This window comes from Monodon monoceros, unplaced genomic scaffold (assembly GCF_005190385.1).
Source record: "Monodon monoceros isolate NGI ecotype Baffin Bay Population unplaced genomic scaffold, NGI_Narwhal_1 Super_Scaffold_22, whole genome shotgun sequence".
NCBI classification, from domain to species: Eukaryota; Metazoa; Chordata; class Mammalia; order Artiodactyla; family Monodontidae; genus Monodon; species Monodon monoceros.
The window spans coordinates 11,283,133-11,290,808 of NW_021703779.1; the positions used below are offsets into that span (position 1 = coordinate 11,283,133).

The 7,676-nt window shown below is 41.7% G+C and overlaps 1 protein-coding gene across 1 annotated transcript in view; it reads left to right on the forward strand.

Moving 5' to 3' along the window:
• RAB9A (RAB9A, member RAS oncogene family) overlaps positions 1–7,676 on the forward strand; it is a 69,437-nt gene that overhangs the window by 20,523 nt on the left and 41,238 nt on the right. The window contains exon 3 of the mRNA XM_029240517.1: positions 3,760–3,871. The gene's annotated coding sequence lies outside the window, so the exon portion shown is untranslated. The remainder of the gene's footprint in view (positions 1–3,759; positions 3,872–7,676) is intronic.

Below are 7,676 nucleotides of genomic sequence, written 5' to 3' on the forward strand. Positions count from 1 at the left end.
CTTTATCTCTTGTAATAGTCTTTGTTTTAAAGTCTATTTTGTCTGATATGAGATTTGCTACTCCAGCTTTCTTTTGATTTCCATTTGCATGGAATATCTTTTTCCATCCCCTCACTTTCAGTCTGTATGTGTCCCTAGGTCTGAAGTGGATCTCGTGTAGACAGCATATATATGGGTCTTGTTTTTGTATCCATTCAGCCAGTCTATGTCTTTTGGTGGGAGCATTTAGTCCATTTACATTTAAGGTAATTAACGATATGTGTGTTCCTATTACCATTTTCTTAATTGTTTTGGGTTTGTTATTGTAGGTCTTTTCTTTCTCTTGTGTTTCCTGCCTAGAGAAGTTCCTTTAGCATTTGTTGTAAAGCTGGTTTGGTCGTGCTGAATTCTCTTAGCTTTTGCTTGTCTGTAAAGGTTTTAATTTCTCCGTCAAATCTGAATGAGATCCTTGCTGGGTAGAGTAATCTTGGTTGCAGGTTTTTCCCCTTCATCACTTTAGATATGTCCTGCCACTCCCTTCTGGCTTGCAGAGTTTCTGCTGAAAGATCAGCTGTTAACCTTATGGGGATTCCCTTGTGTGTTATTTGTTGTTTTTCCCTTGCTGCTTTTAATATTTTTTCTTTGTATTTAATTTTTGATAGTTTGATTAATTTGTGTCTTGGCATGTTTCTCCTTGGAATTATCCTGTACGGGACTCTCTGTGCTTCCTGGACTTGATTGACTATTTCCTTTCCCATATTAGGGAAGTTTTCAACTATAATGTCTTCAAATATTTTCTCAGTCTCTTTGCTTTTCTCTTCTTCTTCTGGGACCCCTATAATTCGAATGTTGGTGTGTTTAATGTTGTCCCAGAGGTCTCTGAGAGTGTCCTCAATTATTTTCATTGTTTTTTCTTTATTCTGCTCTGCAGTAGTTATTTCCACTATTTTATCTTCCAGGTCATTTATCCATTCTTCTGCCTCAGTTATTCTGCTATTGATCCCTTCTAGAGAATTTTTAATTTCATTTATTGTGTTGTTCTTCACTGTTTTTTTGGTCTTTAGTTCTTCCAGGTCCTTGTTAAACGTTTCTTGTATTTCCTCCATTTTATTTTCAAGATTTTGGATCATCTTTACTATCATTATTCTGAATTCTCTTTCAGGTAGACTGCCTATTTCCTCTTCATTTGTTAGGTCTGGTGTGTTTTTACCTTGTTCCTTCATCTGCTGTTTGTTTCTTTGTCTCCTCATTTTGCTTAACTTACTGCGTTTGGGATCTTTTCATAGGCTGCAGGTTCATAGTTCCCGTTGTTTTTGGTGTCTGTCCCCAGTGGCTAAGGTAGGTTCAGTGGGTTGTGTAGGCTTCCTGGTGGAGGGGACTAGTGCCTGTGTTCTGGTGGATGAGGCTGGACCTTGTCTTTCTGGTGGGCAGGTCCACGTCTGGTGGTGTGTTTTGGGGTGTCTGTGGCCTTATTATGATTTTAGGCAGCCTCTCTGCTAATGGATGGGGTTGTGTTCCTGTCTTGCTAGTTGTTTGGCATGGGGTATCCAGCACTGGAGCTTGCTGGTCATTGAGTGGAGTTGGGTCTTGGCGTTGAGATGGAGATCTCTGGGAGATTTTTGCCATTTGATATTACGTGGAGCTGGGAGGTCTCTTGTGGACCAGTGTCCTGAACTTGGCTCTCCCACCTCAGGCACAGCACTGACTCCTGGCTGGAGCACCAAGAGCCTGTCATCCACATGGCTCAGAATAAAAGAGAGAAAAAGAAAGAAAGACAGAAAGAAAGAGAGAGAGAGAGAGGGAGGGAGGGAGAGAGAGAGAGCAGGAGGGAGGGAGGGAGGAAGGAAGGAAGGAAGGAAGGAAGGAAGGAAGAAAGGAAGGAAGAAAGGAAGAAAGGAAGGAAGAAAGAAGAAGATAAAATAATGTTATTAAAGTAAAAAATAATTATTAAAAAAAATTTTAAGTAATAAAAAAAAAGAAAGAAAGAGCAACCAAACCAAAAATCAAATCCACCAATGATAACAAGCACTAAAAACTCTACTAAAAAAAAACAAAAAAAACCCAGACAGACAGAACCCTAGGAGAAATGGTAAAAGCAAAGCTATGCAGACAAAATCTCCCACAGAAGCATACACATACACACTCGCAAAAAGAGGAAAAGGGGAAAAAATAATAAATCTTTTTCTCAAATTCCACCTCCTCAATTTGGGATGATTCGTTGTCTATTCAGGTATTCCACAGATGCAGGTACATCAAGTTGATTGTGGAGATTTAATCTGCTGCTCCTGAGGCTGCTGGGAGAGATTTCCCTGTCTCTTCTTTGTTCGCACAACTCCCAGGGGCTTAGCTTTGGATTTGGCCCCGCCTGTGTGTGTAGGTCACCTGAGGGCGTCTGTTCTTCGCTCAGACAGGAGGGGGTTAAAGGAGCCACTGATTCGGGGGCTCTGGCTCACTCAGGCCGGGGGGAGGGAGGGGTGCGGATGCGGGGCGAGCCTGTGGCGGCAGAGGCCGGCATGTCGTTGCACCAGCCTGAGGCACACTGTGCGTTCTCCCGGGGAAGTTGTCCCTGGATAACGGGACCCTGGCAGTGGCGGGCTGCACAGGCTCCCGGGAGGGGAGGTGTGGATAGTGACCTGTGCTCGCACACAGGCTTCTTGGTGGCGGCAGCAGCAGCCTTAGCGTCCCGTGCCCGTCTCTGGGGTCCACGCTGATAGCCGTGGCTCTCACCCGTCTCTGGAGCTCCTTTAAGCAGCCCAAACTTGACATTTTGAAAGCAAAAAAAAAAAAAAAAAACCCTCTTATCTCTAAGGTAAAGGTCATAAAATTCTTTTTCTTTAAGAAAAAGGAAATTTGGATATTTTCCCCTAGTTTCTTAATTTAGTTGACAAAGATGAGTTCAATCAAATGTCATCACTCTAACCGTTGTAAGGACTAAAGTTGGGAATTCTTAGCAACATATTGGATCAATCTCTCCTCCCCTGCACATCTCCATCTAAACACACATACCCTGTGGTGTAAAATTATTGTGCATTTGAATTGTATGCCTTGTTGTAAAGTAGTCCCTTCCTCACATTTTCATAGGCTGAATTACATTATATCTCTAGGGTGGGGGATTTCACACTTAGCTAATCCTATGAATTTTTCTCTATTGTATCTCTATTTTATCATTGCCTTATATTATTTGTGGACATGTTTTTTTCCCTTGAATTGTCCATCAAGTTTTTAGTTGTATTTATATCCTTCAAAGCCCAGAGGCTAACTCTGGTCATGGTAGATGCTTAATGAAACTTTGTAAAATAGGTTTTTACTTAGAGCGGAATTTCAATATGAGTTCATATGTGTTTCTGTTCTGCATATTCCACCCCACACTTTGGAAGCCCTCATCCAACTTTAATAAACTAGATCAAATGTTACTGTTGTTCATGTTTCAAACTCAATCTCCAGAAAAGGAACTTATTCAAAATCAATTTATTTCATTGATGTTATGCAATTTGAAACTTATCAAATTAATAAAACAAAGCCCTGAGTTGTAAGAGTTGTGTTATATTGTGTTACTGTTCAAATATTTGGTGACCCTCCCAGTGGGCGAGTTCTAGAACACCATACCACTCAGATCAGATTTGCCACGTGACTTGCAGTGCCCCTCCCTTTGGAAGGATTGTACATCCCAGTGTGTGGCATGCTTTTTAGCCAATGACATGGGTGGAAATGATGAACATTGCTTCTGCGTGGAAGCTTTGAGAGCCAGCAGGGGTATTACTTTGATCTCTCTTCTTTCAGTCAATGAGATATATCAGACAGAGGCTGCTCCGCTAGCTCAGGTTCATCAGTTTGGGTCCAGAGGGATGATGACATGGAACGGAACCACAGCTGACCCATAATGGACATTAAGGTAAGGAATAAATCTTGTTTTTGTAAGCCACGGAGATTTGAGGAGGGGTCATTTTTTCTACCACTGCATGGCTTAGCTTAAGCTGGCTGATCCAAAAGTGTTAAGAGAGTGTTAACAGCTTATGGAAAACCCAAATGAACTTTGTGGCCAACCCAATAGTTGCAAATAAAGACATCAACTCCTTCTAACTTAGAAAAGGAGTTTCTTGGGGAGATGCTGGGTAGCTCTTAGAGGCAAGGCTGGAGTGTTGAGTTTGGACAGTGGGCAGGAAAACAGGAATCCAGATCATGAATGGCTTAATTAAGATGCTGTCACTGCTATAGGTACTAGATCCTGCCACTGGCATCATCACCACTGCCATTATCTGTGGTCACTGGGTACCAGGGGCCACCACTACCCATGGCAGAATGAACTCTGAGCTGTTCCAGCATCTCCGTGTTGCTTTCCCAAGACTCAGATCTTCAAAGAGAGTATCTGATTGGCCGGAGTATCACATTGGTGGTTAGGATTTCAACCTATGAATTTTGGGGGGATACACACTTTCAGTCTATAGCAAGACAAGTTGTTAAACTCTTTGAATGATAAGTTTTCTATGGAGTCCTTTGCATTTTCTAAGCATATCATCTGTGCTTAATACAGTTTTGTTTCTCCCTTTGCAATCATGATACTTGTTCTTTTATTTCTGTGTGCTAAGACCTTCAGTGCGATGTTGAAGAGACATACTTATCTTTGCCCTGCTTTAAAGGGCATACTTACAGATTTTAACTATTAAGAATGAATGATGTTTTGGTATAGGTTTTCAGTAGATATTCTTTATGAGGTTAAGAAACTTCCCTTTTATTCCTGCTTTGCTGAGATTGTCACGAATGGTTGTTGAATTTTATTGAATGCATTTTTTTCTTCGTCTATTGATTTGATTGTATGTTTTTTCCCTCTTTCAAACTGTTAATGTTAAACCACCCTTGCATTCCTGAGATACATTTAAATTGTCATAACATATTCAATTCTATTGTTTTGTTTTCTCTTGACTATGAGTCACTTTTTGCTGCTTCTTGGCATGTCTAATATTTTTTTGTTGCATGCTGTGCATTGTGTATAAATGAAACATAAATGGTCTAGATAATATCTTTCACCATTGAGAGTTCCCCCAGTCCTTCATTAGGCAGATAGGGTGAGGGATTTATCACTTTAATCCGATCAGGGATTGAGTTTAGGCTGAGCCTAGCTACAGCTGTGGCCAGCAGCCTGAACCGGCATGGATTATTTATGCCTATGTGGATGGCACTGACAGGAGGATGTGAGAGGAAAGAAGTTGCTTATGTGAGCACAATAGTTGTCTCAGCTTTTACACTGAAAAGGTCAAGAAAGCTGTTGATGGGCATTGGGTACTCAGACGTATGGCAACGGGGAGGTGGGAAGAGCACACTTCAGCATTACTGTCCTGAGTTCTAGGAGCGGCTCAAACTTTTATATGTGTCTGTGGATTTGGAAGGGCTTCTGTCTGAAGGAACGAGTTGGTAAGATAACTGGATTTTTGTCTGGCCCTTACCATTGAAGCCTGAGGCAAAGATTACATTTGGATGTCATAGAAAGTATTTCGAAAGGTTGCTTAAAATTGCTTCATTAAAAAATTTCCACTTACTGCTCAAAAGCATATTGTAACATGGGATTCAAAAATTCAATAAAGATTACCCAGATTTCTACTCCCCTAACAATTCAGCTGTTTTGAGTTTCCTACTTCCTTTCCATTCTTTTTTTTTTTAATAAACACTCATGTGCACAAACACCCATACTAACACACACAAACATACTATTTACATATCGTAACCATGGTGTGCCTGGGATTTTCCTCCTACTGCCTTTAAAGGTGAAGTTCAGTTTATGACTCACATTCACCAGGAAATCAGGAAAGGGATCAAATTCCCCACTTCATTCCTGAAGGTTAATGCCTGTGTCATTCTGCCCTCTGTAATTGCCCAGGTTAAGCTATGTTTAGAGTGTGGTAAAGAAAGAGCAGCGCTATTCAACATGTACTTATTACTTTTAAGAGAGCACATTGGATTTAGTTATGGATAGAGAAAAAATTATAATTTCAGTTTTTCCATCAGTGATGAAGATCTTGTAATAGTTTGCATCTTTATTTAGAATTTGAGTGCAGCTACATGCTAGGTTCTTGGTGAACTGCTGTGCCCTCAACCTGCACCAGCCCTGCCCACTGCTACTTGCTCATCATGAGTTACCTCCTCACTCATGCCTTCTCTGGTCCCATCACCCTGTATTCCCACCAGCCGCACCTTGTTTATTTCCTTCAAGGCCCTTAATCCAATTTATAACCACATTTATTTAGTTGCTTATTGAATGTCTCCTCCAGTCTTCTGAGCTCTCTTAGGAAAGGGACTGAATCCAATTTATTCAGCAAGGTAAGGTCATATGATATAAACACAGCTGGTGGATAGAAGCAAAAATGAGGGAGGGTGCCTGGGGACACCCCTGAATTCCTCCAGTGTCTTGTCTACCCGCTGTAGTCTCAATGCCTGAGAGGTCACATATCTGATTATTTAGATATGTCATTTAATGGTCAAATTGCCGACCATTGAGTCCTGTGTTTTTTCCCTGTATGTGAAAAGTATAATCAATTTAATTTTCTTTCTTTTTTTTCTGGCCGCGCCACGGGCCATGCGGGATCTCAGTTCCCCGACCAGGGGACCAGGGGTCAAACCCGCGCCCCCTGCAGTGGAAGCGTGGAGTGTAAGAAGTCCACAGTCAGTTTAATTATAATCAATATTTATTATACCTGAATCTGGGGTCCACTTACTTGTAGCTTTTCATCAGAGACACCAGAGGTGATTTCTTTCAGACTCCAGCTTGAAATGGAGTATTAACTCCCAGTGCTCATAGTAATAAGTAGGTGTTATTTAAGGAAAGGAATCATTAATGCCCAGCAGCCTTGATCTCTTTTTCCTCCTTGAGTGATGCACTAGATGTTTACAGAATATAAAGGCGAAAACCCTAATTAGATGAAGGGGGCCAAAATACGTCAGTTCTTCAATGTTTTTCGTCAGTAAACAAGCTCATGGAGCAAGAGTGATAGAGACCATCTATCTAAGTTGTGTCAGCTTGCCAGCCACACACATCCAACAACAAAAATTCCCCAAACTTGCCCTTCAGGGAAAAATCTTTCCACCCACCCTACTCTTGCACTGTCAAATCGATTAGGTAAAGAAGTGGATGGTGGGGACTTCCCTGGTGACGCAGTGGCTAAGAATCCGCCTGCCGATGTAGGGGACATGAGTTCGATCCCTGGTCTGGGAAGATCCCACATACCGTGGAGCAACTAAGCCCGTGCACCACAACTACTGAGCCTGTGCTCTAGAGCCCGTGAGCCTCAACTACTGAAGCCTGCGTGCCACAACTACTGAAGCCTGCGCCTAGAGCCCGTGCTCCACAACAGGAGAAGCCACCGCAATAAGAAGCCCACGCACTGCAACTAAGAGTAGCCCCTGCTCGCAGCAATTAGAGGAAGCTCGTGCACAGCAATGAAGACCCAATGCAGCTCAAAATAAATAAGTAAATTTTAAAAAAAGAAAAAGTGGATGGTGGAAGAGACCAAAATATACAAGTATTCTTAAGAGTCAGCTGGCTACTGTCCAAGTAAGAGTTATTTCAGAAAAAGTAGCTTTCTGCAATTCTTTCTTCAGGTGCTGACTATGGCTACACTCAGATATGTTTATATGCCTCACTCACATTTTGGAACAGCGTAAGAATCACTTGTAGGACCTTCTTAGGGCCCTTTTTCGAAAACTCT